Genomic DNA, 22,703 nt, shown 5'->3' with positions numbered 1-22,703 from the left:
ATCGAGATCGCTGCTTGTTTTCTTGGAAGCAACAGCTATTCCGTCTATAATCAGCTTAGTCGTAAGGTTCACTGTTACAGTTGTCTTCTAAAGTCACACAATGAAGCTGCAGAGGAACAGAGATCCAAATGTGAATTCCCCTCTGTCCTAATTTTGGAATATTTTAGTCCTCACAGCACGATCCAGTGTCTTTGAGCTGAGATGGAGTGGCCTACAGACTCACAATGACTCTTGTTAACGTCACTCTGATTGGCGCAGCGATTCACATCCAGAAGAAAGCTCTTGCAGAGTAAGACTGTTCCTTTTATTTTGTTTTCCTGTTCAGGACAGAATCCTCCTACTGCTAGGATAATCCTTTTAATAGGCAAACAGGAACACACAATGTGATATTGATACAGATGAACTGCAGTTGAACCAGCTTTGGAGGAAGACAAGTCAATAATCTAATGCAAGCCAAGGATGAACTTTTGATCAGCAGCACTGAAGCAGAAACTCAGCAGCTACTGTCGGATAGAATGTGGGAGAATCCGAACCATTCGAGAGCACTCAAGTTATGCAAGTTTGCAAATTAGTCAGCATTATGATAAACTGAAAAACATTTGATTTTGTTGCGAACTTTAGACCATTGAAAATCCACTGGGATAATTAAAAAAAAGCTTACACAAATTTAATTGCCATCAGGATGGCCACAAATAAACATGAAACCAAAGTTTAAAATAAAATAGTTGTTAATAAATATTACCCTCCTGAATGGTTACAGCAGTGTACATTAAGTGTTAGTGATAAATAAAACATCAAATTATTTGAAATGTGGTGCTATCATCAGCTCCTTAAAATAATCTGGGTGGAAAAGAGGCAGCAGTGATTCAATTCTTTGAGAGTTGGTTGTAAAGATGAACTTGAAGGGTATAACAACCAATGAAAAGAAGTTTGTGATATATAATTTATGGAAAGATTATTGTTCAGGGTTTCTGTTCAAATCTGGCAATGCTACACTATCCCATCATATAGATATGAGTCACACTTCCCTCTTTCAGGGGCAGAGGTACATTTATCACAAATATCCTGCATGGTGAGAACATAAAAAGAAATACCTGGCTCAGCTTGAAAAGTACCACACGGACACACTATCTTGGAGAAAATACTTCACAGAAAGATGACAGCAGCCATGTATCATGCTTTGGCAATCTCCTGCAATGGAGAACAGAACAAGATTTCACACTTTAAGACATTAAAAGCAAAAAACAGACTAAAAGCACGTTTGACTCAACAATATTTTGTCGATAACTTATACTTTAAACTACAGAAAAGAACTTTTAGCACAACCAAAAAAGTTCCACTAGCAGGTATATGTTACGCTGTCCTTTAAGTAAACATTCAATCCTCCCAGAAGCTGTCCAAAATAATTCATAGCTCCTGAGGATTTACTTTCAATCTTTTATGTTCCCACCTGGAAACTTTTAACTCCAGAACTGTCTTTCACAGTGTGTGTTTTCATCAACTTCTCCCTCTAACGAAAGCTATGTAAATTTTACAGCCTCATTTCAACTTCTCATGAATTTGGGGATGGGTTCTCCACTGGGGAGATTCTCCGTTGTGCCGGCAGCGCACCCACGCCTGGGGATTTCCCGACGGCGTGGGGCTATCCACAGTGGGAAACCCCATTGGCTGGCTGGTACAGTGAGACTCCCTCCCTAAAAGCATTGTGGGTGTACCTGCATGTCAAGGTCTGCAACGGTTCAAAAGACAGCTCACCACCTTCTTCTCAATGGCAATTAGAGATGAGCAATAAAGGCTGGCTTTGACAGCGACACTAGCATCCCATATCCAGAAACAAAACAAGTCAGGATGCCCCCCTTAAAAAACTTAACCAAAAATTAAAATTTAACCAAAAGTTATTTGTGGATTAATATTCAATAGAAAACAATCCAAAGAAAGAGACGCTAACGGTAAACCAGAACACATTATGAAGCTAAGCATTAAAAGCAAATGCCATTTAGTTTATGTAACAGAAGTACACCTCATATTGGACAGTTCAGTTCATGAGGTTTAGATTTGTATACAAACTGATTGAGGTGTACAAAGTTATGAGGGACATAGATAGGGTAGGTAGGAAGAAACGTTTCCCTTAGTAGAGGGGTCAATAACAGGGGACTTAGATTTAAGGTATTGGGCAGATTTAGAGGGGATTAGGGGAAACATATTTTCACCCAGAGGGGTGATGGGAATGTGGAACTCACTGCCTGAAAGGATGGTAGAAACTGGAACTTTCACAACATATAAGACACATTTAGATGGGCACTTGAGACACCATAGCACACAAGGCTACGGACCAAGTGCTGGAAAACGGGATTAGAATAGATAGGTGGTTAATGGGATGAACCCATGGAACTATCGGTAGAGAATAAATCCATTTTGTCAGTGTGGCCTGAAGGGCCGAATGGCCTCTTCCTACTTCTGTTTTCTATATATGTTTCTACGTAAAACAATAAATTCATGTCAACTGTTTTACACAAAATGAAAATTATTTTCACTCGAGGGCCTTAGTTTAATTACACAGTGCAGGCAGGAATCTTAAAAGTATAGAAATGAACACATTTGGCAGCAATGAATTCTTTGGCAACGCACAAACTTTTGTTGTGTTCGGTGTTCGATGACAGGCAAGGAATCTACCAAACAACTTGTGACTTGTCCAAACCAGGATCTTTATTAAATCACATGTGGTAAGATAGCGATCTGTTATAGAGCAAGTTATCATGGAGTTTCTTTGTACTCCTCTGGAACTACACCTCGGCACGGCTAATCACCTGTACGTCTTATAACCATCTGCCGATCACCAGATGTACCTGCACTTATATCTGAGTGCCTTGTCACATGACCCCTGTCTGGAGACCACATGACAGGTCTGTGCCACCACCTGCTGGTTGGAGGTTGCACCACCAGCCATCTACAATATTGTTACAGGCATATCACCACACCTTTGAATTCAGTTGACCATGGCTAGAATCTCATTGATGATTTAAAATTCCACTGGTAAAATCCAACCTGCATCGAAATAGGACTTAGCAGCATGCTAGAAATTTTACAGGTCCTGGAATACCCTCTGTAAACGTTGCATAAAGTCAACCCTTTTTCTGCTGGGAATGTTCATCCTACATTTGAAAAACAAACTTGCTGCTTCATAATTTTATTTTAGAACATGCTGCTGTAGATTTCACATATTTTTACATTTGCACATTGTTATCTTCAAAGCTGGTAAAATATTTTGAAACAATATAGCTTCAAATGGAAATTTTAGTGGGCTCCTCCAATTACTTTATGTAAAAGGTGCTTATTGTGTCATAACGAGAGAGACAGATCAAAAAGTATCAATTTGATGCCTGATAAGAGAAATAGATTTTGGATGGATGGACGATAGCGGTTCCTTCTCTTGAGCACTATCGCTAAAATTTCCAAGTATGGATCAAAAGCCAAAAACTGCGGATGCTGGAAATCTGAAATAAAAACAGGAAATGCTGGAGATATCGGCAGTTATAATAATAATCTTTATTAGTGGCACAATAGGCTTACATTAACACTGCAATGAAGGTACTGTGAAAAGCCCCTAGTCACCATGTTCCGGCGCCTGTTTGGATACACGGTGGGAGAATTGAGACTGTAACTTGTGGGAGGAAACTGGAGCACCCGGAGGAAACCCACGCAGACACGGGGAGAACGTGCACATTCCGCACAAACAGTGACCCAAGCATGGGACCCTGGAGCTGTGAAGCAGCACTGCTAACCACTGTGCTACAGCTTCAGGGAGCATGCCTTAAATCATTGACCTGAAACATTGGGCAGAATTCTCCCATTTGGGATTAAGGGAGGTGGAAACGTGGGGTTTTTCCTGCTGCGGAGGTTGACATGAAACCATGCCATGTCTCCCTCTTCCGACCTCATTAATTACGTACCCAGAGATTTGACACCGTATTCCGTGGCGGGATGGGCATAATGCCGCAAATCCCATCATCGTATCTGGGTGCCATATTGTATAAGTGCCCAATGTCGCTGACCCATCATTGATGAGAAAAATGGACCCCTGAGAAAGAGGATAAATCTCCAGGGACACACTGAAGCTGGGAAATGGACCTTCTGAATGACACTGAAGCTGGATGATCCACCTGCAGATGCTCCTCCCACCTGCTGCTGTGATGCTTCAGGGTCCAGGATCACTGACGGCCTACATCTCAAATTCGTAGCCGCAGACATTGTTCAGATAAGTCCCAACCTCTGCACACCACGTAGTTCCAGATGTGTTGTGCACTGGTGTGTTTTCCTGCTGGTGCTGAGGAGAATTGGGAGTGGGGAAGATTCTCGTCAGGCCTTCATCTACATCGCATTAGTGGCATAAAAATCAGTTTCATGTCGAAGTCCAGTGGACTTCCTAACCTGTCATATTGAGCATCAATGCAAGAACCCATGGGAATTTCAAGCCACGCATAACCGATTTTTGGACGCCTGCCAAATTCTCCACGCAATTCCCCCTCCCCATCATTGCCCCCACCCCAGCATCCCAATTCCCTCATTGAACCCGTCGGCAGGGCCATGGGAGAATTCTACCCATTAACTCTGGGCGCGATCTAACTGAAAAGTTTTTAAGTGTCATTTGTGGCGGGTTTTGCTCGGAATTTCCCGTAGGCTCTGCCGGCTAGTTCCCCGCTGATAACTCACAACACTTTTGTGGGCCCTGGGGAGTTTCTCACCAGTTTCACCCACACATCGGCACGATAGCGAGCACATTTAGCCGTTTGTTTCCTGGAGGGAATCTTCCTCATGCATCCCATTGATCACCCCTGGACCAGGGCATTTGGCATTGGCGGCGAGCCCCATTCTCTGGCCATTCTGGTGGGCTCGGTCCACATTGAAGTGGATTTATTGTGCTGACTGGGTATATAGGGCATTCATGATGTCCTGGATGCACCTGTGCACCGAGCTCTGTGAGATCCCACTCGGCGCCAGGAAGTTCAGGACGACCGTCACCTTGATTGCCACCGGGAGAAGGTTTCCTCCATATTCCCGCGCAGTGGCAGGTACACCAGGATCTGACAGATATATTGCACTGTCCCCCTGCTTAGCCGGAGTCTTCGACGGCATGCCCGGTCTCACAGGTCCTCGAAAGACAGGCGGTGCCGGTACACACGAGGCTCATGCACCTTCTTCTCCTCGGCCTGTTGGGCGGGCAGCTCTCTATCCTCAGCTGCGGCCTTATGTTCCTCTGTGGTAGCCTCTGCTGCTACATGGGTCCACCTCCTCAAGCAGCTCCAGGTTGTACAGCCGCAGTGCATCACCTAGGGTTGTGGCGACGAGCAGGAAGGTCACCCTTGATGTGTTGGGTACTCTGGATCTGTGGAGACTGCGTTTACCTGAGCAGTAACATAGACAGGCTACCAACACTTGTAATAGTACAACTCTATTTTATTTAACTAAGAGCTGTTAAACATACTTGCACTGTGGGTCGACACTATATTAGATTGACTGAAGACCTATGTCTAACCTGACCAGCCTATACTGCTAGCACATGGTGGATGTTTGTGCTACTGACTGCGGGCTCTGTCTGTCTCAGAGGCTGCATCCCGAATGAGCGGGAAATCTAGTGCCCTCTGTCTTTATAGTGACCGTGCCCTAACTGGTGATTGGCTGCTGTGTTGATTGGTCTTGCAGTGTGTCAGTCAGTGTGTGTCTCTGCACCATCATATACTGATGTGTATATTATGACATCCCCCCTTTTCTAAAAAAAATGTGTGTTCGTGGCAATAAATAATGTAGTATGCGAATGTTCCTAACTATGTGTGGCATATGCGAGCATATTTACAGGACTATGTACAGAAACTCTAAGATATTTACATTGGAAGGTGTCCAGTGCAGATGGACAGTATGTAACACAAAAAATAACTTTAACAACAGTATGTACAAACCAGTGAGTTAATCAAACAGGGTAACGAAACAATCAATTCATGAGTTCAAAGAGTCCATGAATTCAGGCAGTTCATAAATTCAGTCTCGGAGGTGGGCAACGAATTCTGGTTGACCAAAGGAGCATTTGGCCCTGTTGAGGCGGAGGCCATGCTCATGGATTCGTCGGAAGACGCGTTGGAGGCGATCAATGTGCTCCTGCGGGGTGGTAGACCAGACGATGATGTCATCCAAATATACACGAACCCCTTCGATACCTTCCATCATCTGCTCTATTATTCTGTGGAACACTTCCGATGCAGAGATGATGCTAAACGGCATCCGGTTGTAGCAATACCGGCCAAATGTGGTGTTAAAGGTGCAGAGCTTCCGACTGGATGCGTCGAGTTGGATCTGCCAGAACCCCTTGTCTGCGTCTTGCTTGGTGAAAAATATGGCGTGAGCCATCGCGCAGGTGAGTTCTTCGCGCTTTGGAATGGGATAGTGTTCTCTCATAATATTGCGGTTGACGTCCTTGGGATCAATACATATGCGTAATTCGCCGGATGTTTTTTTTCACACACACCATAGAGCTGACCCAGTCAGTCGGTTCTGGAACTTTCGAAATTACGCCCTGGTCCTGGAGGTCCTGCAGCTGCTGCTTGAGGCGTTTCTTGAGGGGTGCTGGTACCCTGTGAGGTGCGTGCACCAAAGGCGTGGCATTTGGTTTTAACAAGATTTTATAAGTGTATGGGAGTGTGCCCATGCCCTCGAATACACCGTGGTATCGGGTGATGATGGTGTTCAGCTGTGTCCGAAAGTCAGCGTCCTGAGATGCGGAAGCGTCAGCGGGTGACAGGGAGTGAACCCTTTGGACAAGGTTTAGAAGTTTGCACGCCTGAGCACCAAGCAGGGAGGCTTTAGTGGATCCCACTATTTCGAATGGTAGGTTAGCCTTTAATGACCGGTGCTTCACTTCAAGCTGGCAAGAGCCACTGGCAGCAATGGCGTTACCATTATAGTCCAGAAGCTGGCAGGCAGATGGCAGGGTGGTAGGCTTGACATGGAGGCTTTCGAGGTCAGACCACGTAATGAGGTTAGCTGAAGCGCCGGTGTCCAGGCGGAATAAGATGCGGAATCGGTTGACCTTGAGGGTGGCACACCACTCGTTGTCCCAATCAATGCTGAATATTGGGAGAGACGTGGCTTTTATCTTCTGGAGCATCTTGTGTTTGGTGATGATGCCCACCCGAAATGGTGCTTTAGGGTTCTCGGTGTCAAGTCGGAATCGGTGACCGGTGGCTAGATGGTTCAGACATCCCTGCGTGGCTGGTTGGAGCGAGGAGAGGTAGTAGGTTGAGCAGACCTGCATAGGGCTGCATAGTGGCGAAGCTTGCCACATTGGAGACAGCGTCGGGATTTTGCAGGACATTGCCGCTTTAAGTGGGCACTTTAAGTGGGCGGAGCCACAGTTGCCACACGTCATGATGTCAGAACGTTCGGTATGCCACCGTGCATGTGCGGTCGTATGTAGTGTGCGTCTGCGCAGTGCGGTCTTCGGCCTCGCCGTCCCCTCGGTCAGGAGCCCGCGAAAAGCGTGCGAAATGGCCGCCCTCATCCAGGCTTAGACCCTGGAGTTGTTTAATGGCTTGCACCCACTCTGCCTCGTGGGGACCTTGCAGCCTTACAGCTGCTTGAATGTGTGAGTATCGGTTAGTGGTGTGTTCATGCAGAACGCAGGTCTCGATGGCTATCGCAAGGGTGAGCTGTTTAACCTTGAGGAGCTGCTGGCGTAGGGGGTCCGATTGCACACCGAAAATGATCTGGTCACGGATCATCGAGTCGGAGGTGGAGCCGTAATTACAGGACTGCGCGAGGATGCGAAGGTGGGTGAGGAAAGATAGAAAAGGTTCATCCTTACCCTGCAGACGCTGTTGAAAGACATAGCGCTCAAAACTTTAATTAGCTTCGATGTTACACTGACTGTCGAATTTGAGCAGGACTGTCTTGAACTTGGACTTGTCTTCACCTTCAGCGAAAGTGAGAGAGTTGAAGATATGGATGGCGTGGTCCCCCCAGCCGTGGAAAGGAAGAGAGCAATCTTCCTGGCGTCTGAGGCAGCTTCCAGGTCTGTAGCTTCGAGGTGTAGCTGGAATCGTTGTTTAAAGATTTTCCAGTTCGCACCGAGGTTGCCGGTGATGCAGAGCGGTGGGGGAGGGCGGATGCTGTCCATACTACCGGATGGCTGATTGCTGGTCGAAGGCAGATCACTTGAAGGTAGGTCTATTAAACTCTAACATCACATACTGGTACCATAATGTGTTGGGTACTCTGGATCTGTGGAGACTGCGTTTACCTGAGCAGTAACATAGACAGGCTACCAACACTTGTAATAGTACAACTCTATTTTATTTAACTAAGAGCTGTTAAACATACTTGCACTGTGGGTCGACACTATATTAGATTGACTGAAGACGTATGCCCACCCTGACCAGCCTATACTGCTAGCACATGGTGGATGTTTGTGCTACTGACTGTGGGCTCTGTCTGTCTCAGAGGCTGCATCCCGAATGAGCGGGAAATCTAGTGCCCTCTGTCTTTATAGTGACCGTGCCCTAACTGGTGATTGGCTGCTGTGTTCTGTGTGTTGATTGGTCTTGCAGTGTGTCAGACAGTGTATACTGCACCATCATATACTGATGTGTATATCATGACAACCCTTACTGGTTGTATTCTGATTTCCATTGTCTGCAAAGGATGAAAGGCCGGCATGTTAGCATGGTGCATACCCCCGTGCCCAACCAGGTCCACTGGGCTACATGATCACCCTGGATGCCACTGTGGACTTTGCCCCCACATCTCATACCCCCACCCTCTCCCCCATCTCCTGACCCAGTCAGTGCCCAGCACCGTGGGGGCCTCTGGCCCTGGCGCCCATCCTTGCCGTCAGGGGTACTGTTGGTTGGCACTTTCCATGCTCGTGGTATGCTCCACAGCCCCTGTCTGGCACTCCCCTGAAGGGGCTACTGTGCGCGTTGCCTTTGGGTGGGCCACGTGATGATCCGCCAGTGGGATTCATCCAGTTGGGGGGGAGTTGATATGGTGGAGGGTGGGGTGCACAATGGAGGGCTGGAATGCAAGGGTGGTGGGGTGGAGGGTGAGCTGGGTGCAGCGGTCGTGGGGTGGGGCACCCATATGGCCGGTAGCACTCTGCAGAACCAGGGGCCAAGGTGGATAGTCAGTAGGGTGCGCAACAAGATGGCTGCTTTGCTGGCTGCGGCAATGGCAGTCTGGCCTGGGCTACACCAGTCGCATGGAGGGCTCACCCCAAACCCACGGCCCGCCCTGCTGTCAACTCCCCACCATTTCCCGGTCTTGGCAGGGCACCACTCCAACCCAGCCAGCCCTGCCAATGTCAGGATCGGCAGCCCACGGTCGCCTCTGCATGTCCTACCTCCTCTCGCCCTCATCAGCTATGGCGCCTGTGTCCTGATTTTTAAAAGCACGGTGAACCTCACTGTCAGGAATTCCCCCCAGTGGAGGTGGTACATCACGGAGCCTCCGGAGTATACCAGGTCAGGCCCGCTAATGATATGTAAACGGTGATTACTGTATGTGCGGAGTGGAACGCATTGACATTGTTGACGAGGCACTGGAGGATTGCGACTTGGTGTGAACCTGGTGCCTGCCACAATTTCGGCGTCATAACCGATTCTCCGCCCCATCGGCTTTCCCAATTTTGGCGTCGGCCGACGGAGAAACCCGCCCATGGATTTTAGGTATGGATTTGAGGTCCACTGTCCACATTGTTAAATAATCTTCCCGTAATCAATGTCAAGGTTCATGTTTAAAGGGGTAGGCACTGGTCTCTGTTGCACCTGGTTTTGGATCAATCACAGATCTAACAACCTGCATCGGATTTGCGTTGCATTACAGGTGCTACCACATCTGTAAAGATGGTGATCAGCGAAGATGCCTTAAAGAGCGGTTTGACACCTTTACAGTTCAGGGCCTAAAGTCTGTTTTGAGCCTCTTTTCGAATTCGGTCAGCATTGAGCTGTGACTCATGGCTCAGTATGCCTTCAATGATTGCTGTAGACTAAGTAGTGGTCACCACTAATAGATAGATTTAAATTTTAGAAAACATTTTTAAAACCATGTTCCTGTAGAGTTTTCAGAAGAAAGGAGAACCAGTGGAATGGATGGGGTGACATTGTGAAAGAAAAATTGTCATTCTGGCAAGGGAAATACTTCAGATGAGTTTACAAGTCTGTGTTACAATGGCAATATACGTTAAAATCCAATTCTTTTTATGGTGGTGATGTTTTTGATGTGATTGAAATAGATGGCATATTTAAAAATCAAAAGAAAATAGCTAACCTAACAACTTTTTTGAGAGAGAGCAGGATAATACTACTTAAAATCCAGCAGAAGTCTTACTGGGTCATAAAACACATATCTAAGATGTCATCACTTCTCAGAATATGATCAGATGGTGTTTGATAATCTTGCATCATTTCACATGGAGATGCATTTTTACCTCAACCAGCACAAATTTCTTGAGTGCTGTTCACAACTTTTAAGCAGATACACAAATCTCTGTCCTGAGCATCCAAAAACCAAACTAGCAGATGCCAATTTTCACAAAGGTTACAAGATTTGATTTTAAAATAATACCCAGTTAGCCATGATATATATAACCTTAAATAATTCTGTTTCATTGATGCTTAGATAGTGTCCATACAGTGCTTGGGCGACGATAGGAGGTGCCTGGGTGGTGGCAGGGCAGCACCCGGGCATGACACTTTCTCCACTGAATGCTGCACTCGTCTGAGCTCCCCTGGAATGTCTGCTCACCAGGTGCATGCCTTCGAGGACCCAATCTGGCCTCATGTCGTTCTGCCATCATGCTGCCGTGGGTGGATTTTTTTGACGATGGTGGCAGGGTTTGGGGAGGGTGGGAGAGAGATTCCGATATAGGGCTGTGTCATGGAAATGTCACTTTAAGAAATGTTTGTCTGCCCAAGTTACTGCAGTGGTGTCAGAGTGTGGGTGGAGCTGAACTCTGGCTCTGCTTTTTAGTTTCGCTTTGAGGAAAAGCTTGTGTGTGCCTGTATTTTTTGGTTTTGTTTTAGTGTTGGAGCTGAAGCCAGCCAAAGAAGATGTAATGTTGTTCTCTCTGCCATCTAAAGACTATCTCTTGATCTTTTGGTGAATTCAGAGTGATAACTGTTCTCAGTAGTGAATTTAAACCTGATGTGCTTCTATTAAAAGGTTTTTGTTGTCTTATAGACGTGAAAAGGAAAGTTTAAGTATTACTTAGAATGTTGTATTCTTTGGGGATTTATTGGTGTTGATAGTTGTTAAGATGTTTACTGTGGGTTTATAAAGTGTTAACTGGTTTCATAAATAAACATTGTTTTAATTTAAAAGTACTGTAGATTTCTGTTTGCATCACACCTGCATAGTAAGCCCGTGTGCTCCCCATAACCACAATTTATTAAAAGTTGTGGGTCAGGTGAACTCTAAACCCTGGCCCATAACTGCTGTTCTGATTACATGGTAATGTATTTAAATAAGGCTCCTGACATTGAATGTTGGAAAGCGTGCCCCATCACTGATAGGGGAGGATACAATCACGTCATGCGTTTATGCCTACTTTGTACTTCTTGTGATAATTTTCATTCTCATTGACGAACCGCTGTATGCGAATGGGAGCGGAAAGTCCTGGCCACTGTAAATCTGCTGAAAAATTTGCTCCATTCATCTTTTAACTGTTGTACTCATTAAGGCTGTAATTTGGCTTCTATATGACATCAGCAGGTGGAGACATGGTAGAAGAGTATGCAAAGATGGGTCCAAAATTGGCATTTAAATAGTACCATCTTTGGACATGTTTGTAATTTATATTGCACTCTGACGGAGGAACCGAAAGACCCATCTGTCACAATTGTCAGGTTCATATCACATGCGAGTGATACAATGATGAGGGTCATATCAACACATTTTGTGCTTGTAACAAATTTTAAAAAGAACTACATTTTTCTTTATGGTAAAACTTCCCCGAAACAGAACCAAAAATTCATTTCTATCTGTTGGTAAGAAAGAAAGGCATCTTTTGCCACCGAGGGGAAGCAGAGTCTGGGGAAAGAACAGGATGGTTTAGCCTATCACTAATTATTGCCCTTGAACCAAGTGGCTTGGTCTTTTCTAAGGGCATTTAAGAGGCAACCACTCTGCTGTGAATCTGGAGTCACATGAAGGCCTTCCTTCTTAAAAGGACCATTGTGAAACAGATGAGTTTTTATCACAAAAAATGATGCATTCATTGTTACCATTATTGAGACAAGCTTTCAATTTCACATTAATTCATTGAATTTAAATTCCACCAGCTGCCATGGTGGCATTTGAACCCATGTCGCCAGAGCATTAGCCTGGGCCTCGAGATTACTACCTCACCATCTTCTCATAATAAACCATTTCCTCATAATAAACAAGAACAGATACTTAGTTTTTGTTCAGTTATTTGTTTAAATTATTTTGACTTGCACATTCACATATAACCCCACAAGGTTTGGTGTGATATGATATTGTCGGATGGGTACTGGGCTGAAGGATTTGCAACTTACCTGAAGGCAGGCGATAAGAAGTAATGGTGGTGGTGACAAAGAAAGAGTGTTCCATAGATGAGAGCACTTCATTTATGAGCTGAGTTCTGATGCCCTTGCTGTTACTACTGAAGACTCTTCAGAGAGATAGTCCTCCTGATGTTCCAGGTCATGCTCGCTTGCCTCCATAGCAGCTGGAAACATCAGCTCAGGGACCTCCAAGCGCACAATGTTTAAGATGGTAAAGAGATCCTGGCACAGTAAACTACAAATATGTGGAATGCTTACACTGAAGCATATTGCAGAATATGCCCTGATTTTTCAAGGCAGCAAAACCTCCGCTTTAAGGCTTCTTATGGCTCGGTGACAAATTTGATAGAGAGATTATGGAATTTTTCAGCAAATCTGACATTAGTATGGTAGAATCTTTGCATTTGGTCACACAAAATTGGGATATTCAGCGAATCACATCCCTTTCTATTAAGAACATAGGGGAATGAACTGTAAAAGATTGAAGTGTTAAGTGCTGTCTGTTGCATCCTATATTTTGGGGAATCCAGTAATATAACAACCATACTCCCTATACACACACGACTGTGTGGCAAAATTCGGCTCCAACTCCATCTACAAGTTTGCTGATGAAATGGCCGTAGTGGGTCGGATCTCAAACAACGATGAAACGGAGTACAGGAGGAAGATAGAGAACCTAGTGGCGTGGTGTAACGACAACAATCTTTCCCTCAATGTCAGCAAAACTTTGACTTCAAGAAGCAAAGTGTCGTACACACTCCTGTCTGCATCAATGGTGCGGAGGTGGAGGTAGTTGACAGCTTCAAATTCCTAGGTGCAAACATCACCAACAATCTGTCCTGGTCCACCCACATAGACACTATGACCAAGAAAGCACAACAAAGCCGAGACTTCTTCAGGAAACTAAGGAAATTCGGCATGTCCACATTGACTCTTACCAATTTTTACAGATGAGCCATAGAAAGCATCCTATTTGGCTGCATCACATCCTGGTATTGCAACTGCTCGGCCCAAGACTGTAAAAAACTACAGAGATTCGTGAACACAGCGCAATCCATCGTGCAAAAGTATCTCCCATCCATTGGCTCTCCCTGCACTTCCCGCTACCTTGGGAAAGCGTGTAGCATAATCAAAGACACCTCCCACCCAGGTTATTCTCACTTACAACCTCTTCCATTGGGCAGAAAATACAAAAGTCAGAACACGCACTAACAGATTCAAAAACAGGTTCTTCCCCTCCTAAATGATCCTCTTATGGACTGAACTGATCTCTCCACACATCTTCTCTACTAAGTAGCGCTACACTTCGCATGCTTTACCTGATGTCTATGTCTTTGTATTTACATTGTGTATTTATCGTATGTCCTATGTTTTTCATGTACAGAACGATTTGTCTGGACTGTACGCAGAACAATACTTTTCACTGTACTTCGGTACACGTGACAATAAATCTAAATCTAATCTATGATGAAGCTGAACAACCCTGTCATGATGCTACATAGCTGTTGTGCCAAAGTGGATGCATTCTCCAGTTCTTTATCTAGCATGCCAGTTATTCATCTAATATATGCTGGGACAACAGGCTAGGTGATAATTTGTAGATTCCCTGTGACTGCTCAAAACAAACCAATGGTGCGAAGAGTGAGTGTTGTGAGAATTTTCATGGCAGAGTGGTTCAATCAAGTAATTTTGGCCACAGGTTTTCATGCAGCAACAGGTGAAGCATATTCATGTCACTCAGACTTTCTTACGTGGCTTGTAAATCCTTTGGGTGGGTAAGATTTCGCAGTGGTAAGGGCCTCAGGCAATTTCTGGGAAGATACCTCCATCATGGCACAACAAAATGCTTTGAAACTCTTCTATAAACTTAGCAATCCCTGGTCAAAGTGTCATGAGGCTGCAGGTTCTGAAGTAAAGCACTTCTGCTCATTACTGGTACCACGTATATGTCATTTCACTTGTCACCAATTACCCATGGTGCAATGAGAAAATGACTTGTGGTTTCTAACACTCTGATATTTACTCTCCTCAGTATTTGCTTTAATAATCTTGCAGTAACATTGTGCGTGCGTTTTGAGAAGGCCCTGATCTTGAAGGAAACAACAGAATAATAATGGGCCTCAATGTCTGCATTCAATGAATCAATCTCCAAAATGACGGCATTCTTGATTTGTCCCCCAAATTTACCTGAAATTACACCTGAGTTTGGGTTAGAATGTTCAAAACTTTGTTCAGAATTTGAAACCATTCTCCTAACCCAATCAAATGTCAATACAAAGGAAGAAAGAGAAGGACATACACATATGATATATTATCCCTTCCATCAAATATTATAAATGGGGTTTAAACTCAATTGATTACTTTGAAGTGCAGTGCCAGTTTTGTGAAATGCTGCAAAGCATTTTTCACATGCAGACAAACAGGATGCCACACCTGACACCGAGATAAATAAACAGTTCATGTGTTTTTGGTGGAACAATCACCAATTCCTCTATGGTTGCCTCCTGCCTCTGAAGATGATGGTTTATGTCCTGGTGGTCAACTCTGTGTTAAGCACTATCTGATGTGGCTCAGGAACCTCATTCTAGCATGGTAGCTGTCTGCCACAAGTACTGTGGAGGAGGATAATGGGCTGAAAAGGTACACCATTTGCAGATCTCTATTTTCCCTGAGCCCTCTTCCCAGCCAGCTGAACATTTTGTTTCTGGTCATCCCTTCCATTGCCTTTTCAAACAATTAGACTCCAGAGGCATAGCCATGTGTGACTGACTTCCTGTTGTCAGCATTAATGACTGCCAACTTTTAAAAAATAGACCCAGATCCGGGATCGAACCTGGGACTTCAGTGCCGTGAGGCAGCAGGGCGAATCCACTGCATCACCGTGCTGCCTAATGACTTCCAACTTAATATGTTGCGTCCTTGGAGAGGAGGTACAGACACTGAAGAGATCATGATTCAGTGGCCATTTCATCGTACAAAATGCCTTCGGGTAAATGGCCATCCAATGAACGTGGCCACACCATCATCGATCAAAATTGACAAAGTCATTGACAACATTGAAGATGGTGGTTGTTGAGAGCTTCATCATTGTTTAAAACAGGTGTGTTAATGTTAATGCATAATGCCTGCTACCGCAATGGACAGTAAATCCAATCAATGTATTTAGAAAAACATTAAGAAGCTTTGCAACTATGTCTCCTAATCGTTCGCAATTACATTCAGAACCTTATCAGAAAGGTAATTGCACTTTAACGAGGTGTGAACAGATTGAATTTGCTTGATGTCTCAATTTGGGATGAGAACAGCAGCGGTTTTTAAATTGGTAACCTACAACTGCAATATTTGCCCGATGTAGGTGTCTGGCGGAGAAAAGGTGAGGTGAGCGTAACTGTCCTTGACATCAAGGCAGCATTTGACCAAGTATATCATCAATGAGCCCTGGCAAAACTGGAGTCAATAGGAATCGGGGTAAACACTGCACTGGTTGGAATCATACCTGGCACAAAGGAAGATGGTCGTGGCTTTTAGAGGTCAATCATCTCAGTCCCAGTAGGAGTTACTCTAGATAGTGTCCTAGGCCCAAGCATTTTCAGCTGCTTCATCAATGACCTTCCCTCCATCATAAGGTCAAAAGTGAGAATTTTCTTTGATGATTGCGCAATATTTGGGACCATTCATGACTTGTCAGATCCTGTAGTTGTACAGCAAGACCTGGACAAGATTTAGGCTTGAGTTGATAAGTAACAAGTAAGATTTGCGTTGCATAATTGCCAGTCAATGACCATCTCCCACAAGAGAGAATCCAGTTATTTCCCCATGACTCTCAATGGCATTACCATCACTGAATCCCCCACGAGCAACATCCTGGGAGTTACCATTCACCAGAATTTCTTATTTTAATGTCTTTATTGAGATCTTTGTAGTATACAGAACAAGGATAAGCATGGACATACACCAGGAGTTAACGGCAAAAAAAAAGAAAAACGGTAAAGAGAAATATTTACACATCGGCCTGTTTCTATTATTTACATCAGTCGTATTACATTATTTACAGCAGTGGTTATAGTTTCCTGTTTTTCGTTCTCTAGTAGGTTTTTGATTCTGGCTGGGCCACCTTTCCCCCCTTCCACATTTCTCCCTGGCCCCCACCCCCCTGGCTGTCTAACATCCCTTCTTCCCTCGTCTATTCTTGTACCTTGCTCCAGTTACGATGGTTTGATGCTGTGTCTTGTATTTTTGTTGGGCATGGTTGGATTCCATGTTTCTCTGCTCCCCTCCCTCACCCCCTCCCCCCTTCTCCCCTCCCGCCCTCCTTGCTGTATTGTAACTACCCTCTCCTGTTCTTTGGCTTATTGGCTGCGAACAGGTCTTGGAACAACCGAATGAATGGCTCCCAAGTTTTGTGGAAGCCCTCCTCTGACCCTCGAATGGCAAATTTAATTTTCTCCTTGTGGAGAAATTCCTATAGGTGGGACAGCAGTCTGCAGCTTTGGGTGGTGCTGCTGATCGCCAGCTGAGCAGGATTCTCCGGTGGGTGATTAGGAAGCCAAGGGCAAGGACACCGGCCTTGCTCCCCATGAAGAGATCTGGCTGTTCTGAGACCCCAAAGACTGGCACTCTTGGGCATGGCTCCAACCTCATCCCCACCACCTTGGATATTGCCTCATAGAAGGCAGTCCAAAACCTTGCAAGTCTGGGACAAGCCCAGTTCATGTGGGCATGGTTGGCCGGGCCTCCTTCGCACCACTCGCATTTGTCCCCACCTCCCAGAAGAACATGCTCATTCGGGTTCTAGTTAAGTGGGCTCTGTGGAGGGCGGGCCTGGGGAGGCGCGGGACGCGAGCTGGAGGCTGGCCTGGTTGATCGGTGGGGGTTGGGGGGGGGGGGGGGGGGTGGGGGGTGCCTGGGTGTAGACTCTAAGGCATGGCAGGGAGGGGGGTCACGATCCTGATCAATAAGCGGGTGTTCATTTGAGACAGGGAATATAGTTGCGGACCCGGGGGGTAGGTATATCATGGTGAGCGGGAAGTTGGAGGGGATGCCGGTGGTGTTAGTAAATATTTACGCACCAAATTGGGACGACGCGGAGTTTATGAGGCAGGCGTGAGGGAAGATTTCGGACCTGGACTCGCATAACCTAATCATGGGGGGAGATTTCAATACGGTCATTGACCCGAGATTGGATCGGTCGCGTCCAAGGATAGGGAGGGTGCCAGCCGCGGCAAAGGAACAAAAGGGGTTTATGGAGCAGATGGGGGGGGGGTAGACCCACGGAGGTTCAGATGGCCAAGAGCGAAGGAGTTTTCTTTCTTTTCCCACGTGCACATAGTCTATTCCTGGATCAATTTTTTCATCCTGAACAGGGCTCTACTGGTGGGGGTGGTGGATACTGAATATTCGGCGGTTGCTGTGTCGGACCATCCCCATTGGATGGATCTATGGGTGAGCAAGGAGGGTGGTCAGCGCCCCCAATGGAGATTTGATGTTGGACTGTTAGCAGATGAGGGGGTGCACGGGCGTATGAGGGAGGCCATAAAGAACTACTTGGAGATAAATGATACGGGGGTAGTCTCGGCAGCAACGGTGTGGGAAGCGCTGAAGGCAGTGGTTAGGGGGGAGCTAATTTCGATACGGGGCCATAAGGAGAACGCGGAGCGAGCAGAGATAGATAGGCTGGTTAGGGAAATATGCCAGGTGGATAGGAGATACTCGGAGGCCACAGAGGCAGGGTTATTGAAGGAGCGGCAGAAGCTACAGATGGAGTTTGGTCTGTTATCCAGAGGGAAGGCAGTGGAGCAGCTGAAGAAGGCTAGGGAGGCCATGTATGAGTATGGGGATAAGGCCAACAGGATGCTTGCACACCAGCTAAGGAAAAGGGAGGCGGCCAGGGAGATAGCAAGAGTGAAGGACGGAGGAGGGAATACGATCTTGGACCCAGCAGTCGTAAACAGGGTGTTTAAGGAGTTTTATGGTCGGCTGTATGAGTCGGAACCCCCCAGCTGGGGTGGAGAGGATGAGGCAATTCTTGGTGGGTTTGGAGTTTCCGAAGGTGGAGGAAGGGTTGGTGGAGGGGTTGGGAGCCCCGATCGGGATCGCAGAAGTAGTGGAGGGATTGAAGGCCATGCAGTCGGGCAAGGCCCCGGGCCCGGACGGCTACCCAGTGGAATTTTATAAGACGTTTTCTGGGATGCTGGGCCCGCTGCTGGTGAGGACATTTGATGAGGCCAGGGAGCGTGGTGTCCTTCCCCCAACAATGTCACAGGCCTTGATAACATTGATCCTGAAGCGGGAGAAGGGCCCAGAGCTATACGGATTATACAGGCCAATCTCCCGACTGAATGTTGATGCCAAACTGCTGGCTAAAATCTTGGCCTCAAGGATAGAAGACTGTGTCCCAGAGGTGATAGGGGAAGACCATACAGTGTTTGTTAAAGGCAGGCAGTTAGAAGGCTCTTTAATGTGATCATGATGCCCTCCGAGGGGAGGGAGATGGAGGTAGTGGTCGCCATGGGCACGGAAAAGGCCTTCGACCGGGTGGAGTGGAATTATTTGTGGGACGTGTTGGGACGGTTCGGGTTTGGGCAGGGCTTTATTGACTGGGTCCGGTTGCTGTCCCAGGCACCGGTGGTGAGCATACGGACAAATCGGCTGAAGTCGAATAACTTTAAACTGCACCAGGGGACAAGGCAAGGATGTCCTCTGTCCCCACTGTTGTTTGCTTTGGCCATAGAGCCACTGGCGATGGCGCTAAGAGCATCAAAGGACTGGAAAGGGATAGTCCGGGGGGAGGGGGGGTTGGAACATAGGGTCTCGCTATACGCAGACAACCTGCTCCTATATATTTCCAACCTGTTAGGGGGATGGGGGAGATTATGCCGATCCTAGGAGAATTTGGCTGGTTTTTGGGGTACAAATTGAATATGGGTGAAAGTGAGGAGTTTGTGATCCAGACGAAGGGACAGGATAGGAGACTGGGCGAGCTGCCGTTCAAAGTGGTGGGAGGAAGTTTCCGTTATTTGGGAATTCAGGTGGCACGGGGATGGGGGCAGCTACATAAGTTAAATTTGACTCGGCTAGTTGAATAAATGATGGAGGACCTCCGGAGGTGGGACATGCTCCCGCTGTCACTGGCGAGGAGGGTACAGACCATGAAAATAACCGTCCTCCTGAGATTTTTGTTTGTTTTCCAGTGCTTCCCTATTTTTGTACCAAAGGCCTTGTTTAAATGGGTGAACAGGGTGATCTCTGGTTTTGTGAGGGAGGGTAAAACCACGTGAGTAAAGAAAGTGTTGCTGGAGCGGAGTCGAGGGGTAGGTGGGCTGGCACTGCCCAACTTTAGTAACTACTACTGGGTGGCAAATATAGCCATGATCAGGAAGTGGATAAGGGGGGTGGGAGTCGGTTTGGGAGTGAGTAGAGGCGGCATCATGTAAGGGCACAAATTTGGGGGCATTGGTAACAGCTCCTCTGCCATTCTCGCCGGCCCGGTACGCCACAAGCCCAGTGGTAGTGGCGGCCCTGAGAGTCTGGGGTAGTGGAGGAAGCATATGAGAGGGGATGGAGCATCGGTGTGGGCTCCAATTTGTGATGATCACCGGTTTGTTCTGGGGAGGCTGGATGGGGGGTTTCGGAGATGGCAGAGAGCAGGGATTGAGAAGATGGGGGATCTATTTATTGATGGGAGCTTTCCATGTTTGGAGGATTTGGAGGAAACGTTCGAATTTCCGGGAAGGAATGGGTTTTGGTATCTGCAGGTAAGGGATATTTGTGCGAAGGCAAGTTTACACCTTTCCACTCCTACCACCACAGGGGATACACAACAGAGTAGTTTCCAGAACGGGGGAGGGGGAGGGGAAGGTTTTGGATATCTACAAAGAGCTTATGGAGTGGGAAGAAACCCAGATAGATGAGCTAAAGGGTAAATGGGCTTGGGGGGGAGGGAAAGGTAGAGGTGGGTCTGTGGGAGGATGCTCTGAGCAGAGTCAACACGTCCTCATCATGTGCCAGGCTCAGCCTGATACAATTCAAGGTGGTTCACCGGGCACACATGACAGTGGCCCAGCTGAGCAAGCTTTTCGGGATAGAGGACAAGTGTGTGAGGTGTGCGGGAGGTCCGCAAACCATGTCCATATGTTTTTGGCATGCCCGAAGCTTAGGGGATACTGGCAGGGATTTGCGGATGTCATGTCCACGGTACTTCAAACAAGGGTGGTGCCGAGTCCAGAGGTGGCGATCTTTGGAGTGTTGGAAGATCCGGGAGTCCAGGGGGCGAGAGAGGCTGACGTTTTGGTCTTTGCTTCCTTGGTAGCCCGGAGAGAGATGGATATTGTTAGCATGGAGGGACTCGAAGCCCCCAAAATCAGAGGTTTGGGTTAGCGAAACGGCTGGGTTTCTCCGACTTGAGAAAATTAAATTCGCCTGAGAGGATCAACGTTGGGGTTCGTCCGGAGGTGGCAGCCATTCATCAACTTCTTCGGGGAAAGCTAAACTAGCAGCAGAGGCAATAAAAGGGCGGGAGCGTTGGGGGGCGGGGGGCGTGGGGGGGGGTGGGGGGCGGGGGGGGGGGCGGGGGTAGGCTACTTTGTGTTTAGGGTAGGCGGGATTAGTGAGAGATGGAGAGATGTTTTTTGCACTATGTCCCCCATGGATCTCATTCTCTGCTGTACTCTTTTTGGGATCCTTGCATTCTTCCCCCCACCCAACACCCCAGACCCCAAACAAACCCCTTAATCGGTTTGGTCTACATGTTGGTTCACAGTTGGCAAACCAGAAAGTAGAAAGTAAAAAATAAACTCTTCATCGCTGTCCCGGCTGCCACTTCTCTAGTCCGTTCTCCGAGATGAAATTGGCCGCATCCAGAGGGGACGTGGAGACGTGCTCCCTGCCTTGGAATGTGACCCAGAGCTTTGCTGTATGCAGTATCCCAAATTTACGCTGTTTTTGTGCAGCACGGCCTGTTGAATTCTACCCAGCGTTTGGCCAGGTCAGCCCCAATGTCCTGGCAGATCCGGATCCGGTGACCTTCCCAGTTACAGGTCTTAGTTTGTCTCGCCCAGAGCAGGATTTGTTCTTGGTTCCAGTACCGGTGCAGAACCGTGAATTGGTACCGGTGCATTCTGCCGATTATCGCCCTCAGGCTGTGCTTTGGGCGAAGCGACCAATGCGCTGTCGATTTCTGGTGGGCTGGGGAAGCTGTCCCTTCCCACCAGGTTGCCCAGCATTTAGGCCACATAGTCCGTGGGGTTCCTACTTTCGATCCCCTCCGGCAGGCCCACGATCCATAGGTTTTGACACCTCGACCGGTTCTCTTGGTCTTTGGCTTTCCCGTTCAAATTCCCCTGCGCCGCGACCGGCTTTGCCACATCTTTCTCTAGGGCAATGACCTGGTCGCCCAATCTGTTGCGGCTTTTTGCAGTCCTTTGATTGTATTTTCCTGGGCTTCTCGTCGCCTCTCCACCTTGTCTAGGGCCACCTGTATCGTCGCCAGGACTTCCGCAACTGCATCCTTGACCACAGCTTGGATATCTGGGGTGGGATTCTCCCGGAATCAGCGGGGCGGAACGTACCGGCGCCAAAGAGTGGCATGAACCACTCCGGTGTCGGGCCGCCTGGAAGTTGTGGAATCGTCCGCACTTCCGGGGGCTAGGCTGGCGCTGGAATGGTTGGGGCCGAAGAACTGCTGGCGTGATTCGCCGCGCTGGCCATCGCAGAGCCTTACACAGGCCGACGCGGAGGGAAAGAGTGCCCCCATGGCACAGGCCCGCCCGTAGATCGGTGAGCCCCGATCGCGGGCCAGGCCACCGTGGGCCCCCCTCCCTGCCCCCCGGGGCCGGATCCCCCCCGCGCCTCCCGAGGACTCCGCAAGCCACCCTCAAAATCAGGTCCCGTCGGTATGAACCTTGTCTAATCCACGCCGGCGGGACCGGCCGAAAACAGGCGGCCGCTCGGCCCATCGGGGCCCGGAGAATCACTGGGGGGGGGGGCACTGCCAACGTCCCCCGACTGCCACGGCGCGATCCCCGCACCTGCCCAAAAACCAGCGCCGGAGAATTCGGCAGCTGGCGTCGGAGCGGGATTCATGCCGCTCCCCCAGCGATTCGCCGACCCGGCATGTGGTCGGATAATCCCGCCCCT

The 22,703-nt window shown here is 47.6% G+C and overlaps 1 protein-coding gene across 2 annotated transcripts in view; it reads right to left on the bottom strand.

Annotated features, from left to right (window-relative positions):
* Nucleotides 1-22,703, bottom strand: part of tenm4 (teneurin transmembrane protein 4) — a 3,407,721-nt gene that overhangs the window by 1,055,152 nt on the left and 2,329,866 nt on the right. For both annotated transcript variants that reach the window (XM_072476554.1, XM_072476555.1), the window contains one exon: nucleotides 1,095-1,191. The gene's annotated coding sequence lies outside the window, so the exon portion shown is untranslated. The remainder of the gene's footprint in view (nucleotides 1-1,094; nucleotides 1,192-22,703) is intronic.

Source organism: Scyliorhinus torazame, chromosome 15 (assembly GCF_047496885.1).
Source record: "Scyliorhinus torazame isolate Kashiwa2021f chromosome 15, sScyTor2.1, whole genome shotgun sequence".
Classification (NCBI taxonomy): Eukaryota; Metazoa; Chordata; class Chondrichthyes; order Carcharhiniformes; family Scyliorhinidae; genus Scyliorhinus; species Scyliorhinus torazame.
The sequence above is the reverse complement of the archived record's forward strand: the minus strand, read 5'-3'. Positions and strand labels throughout refer to the sequence as shown.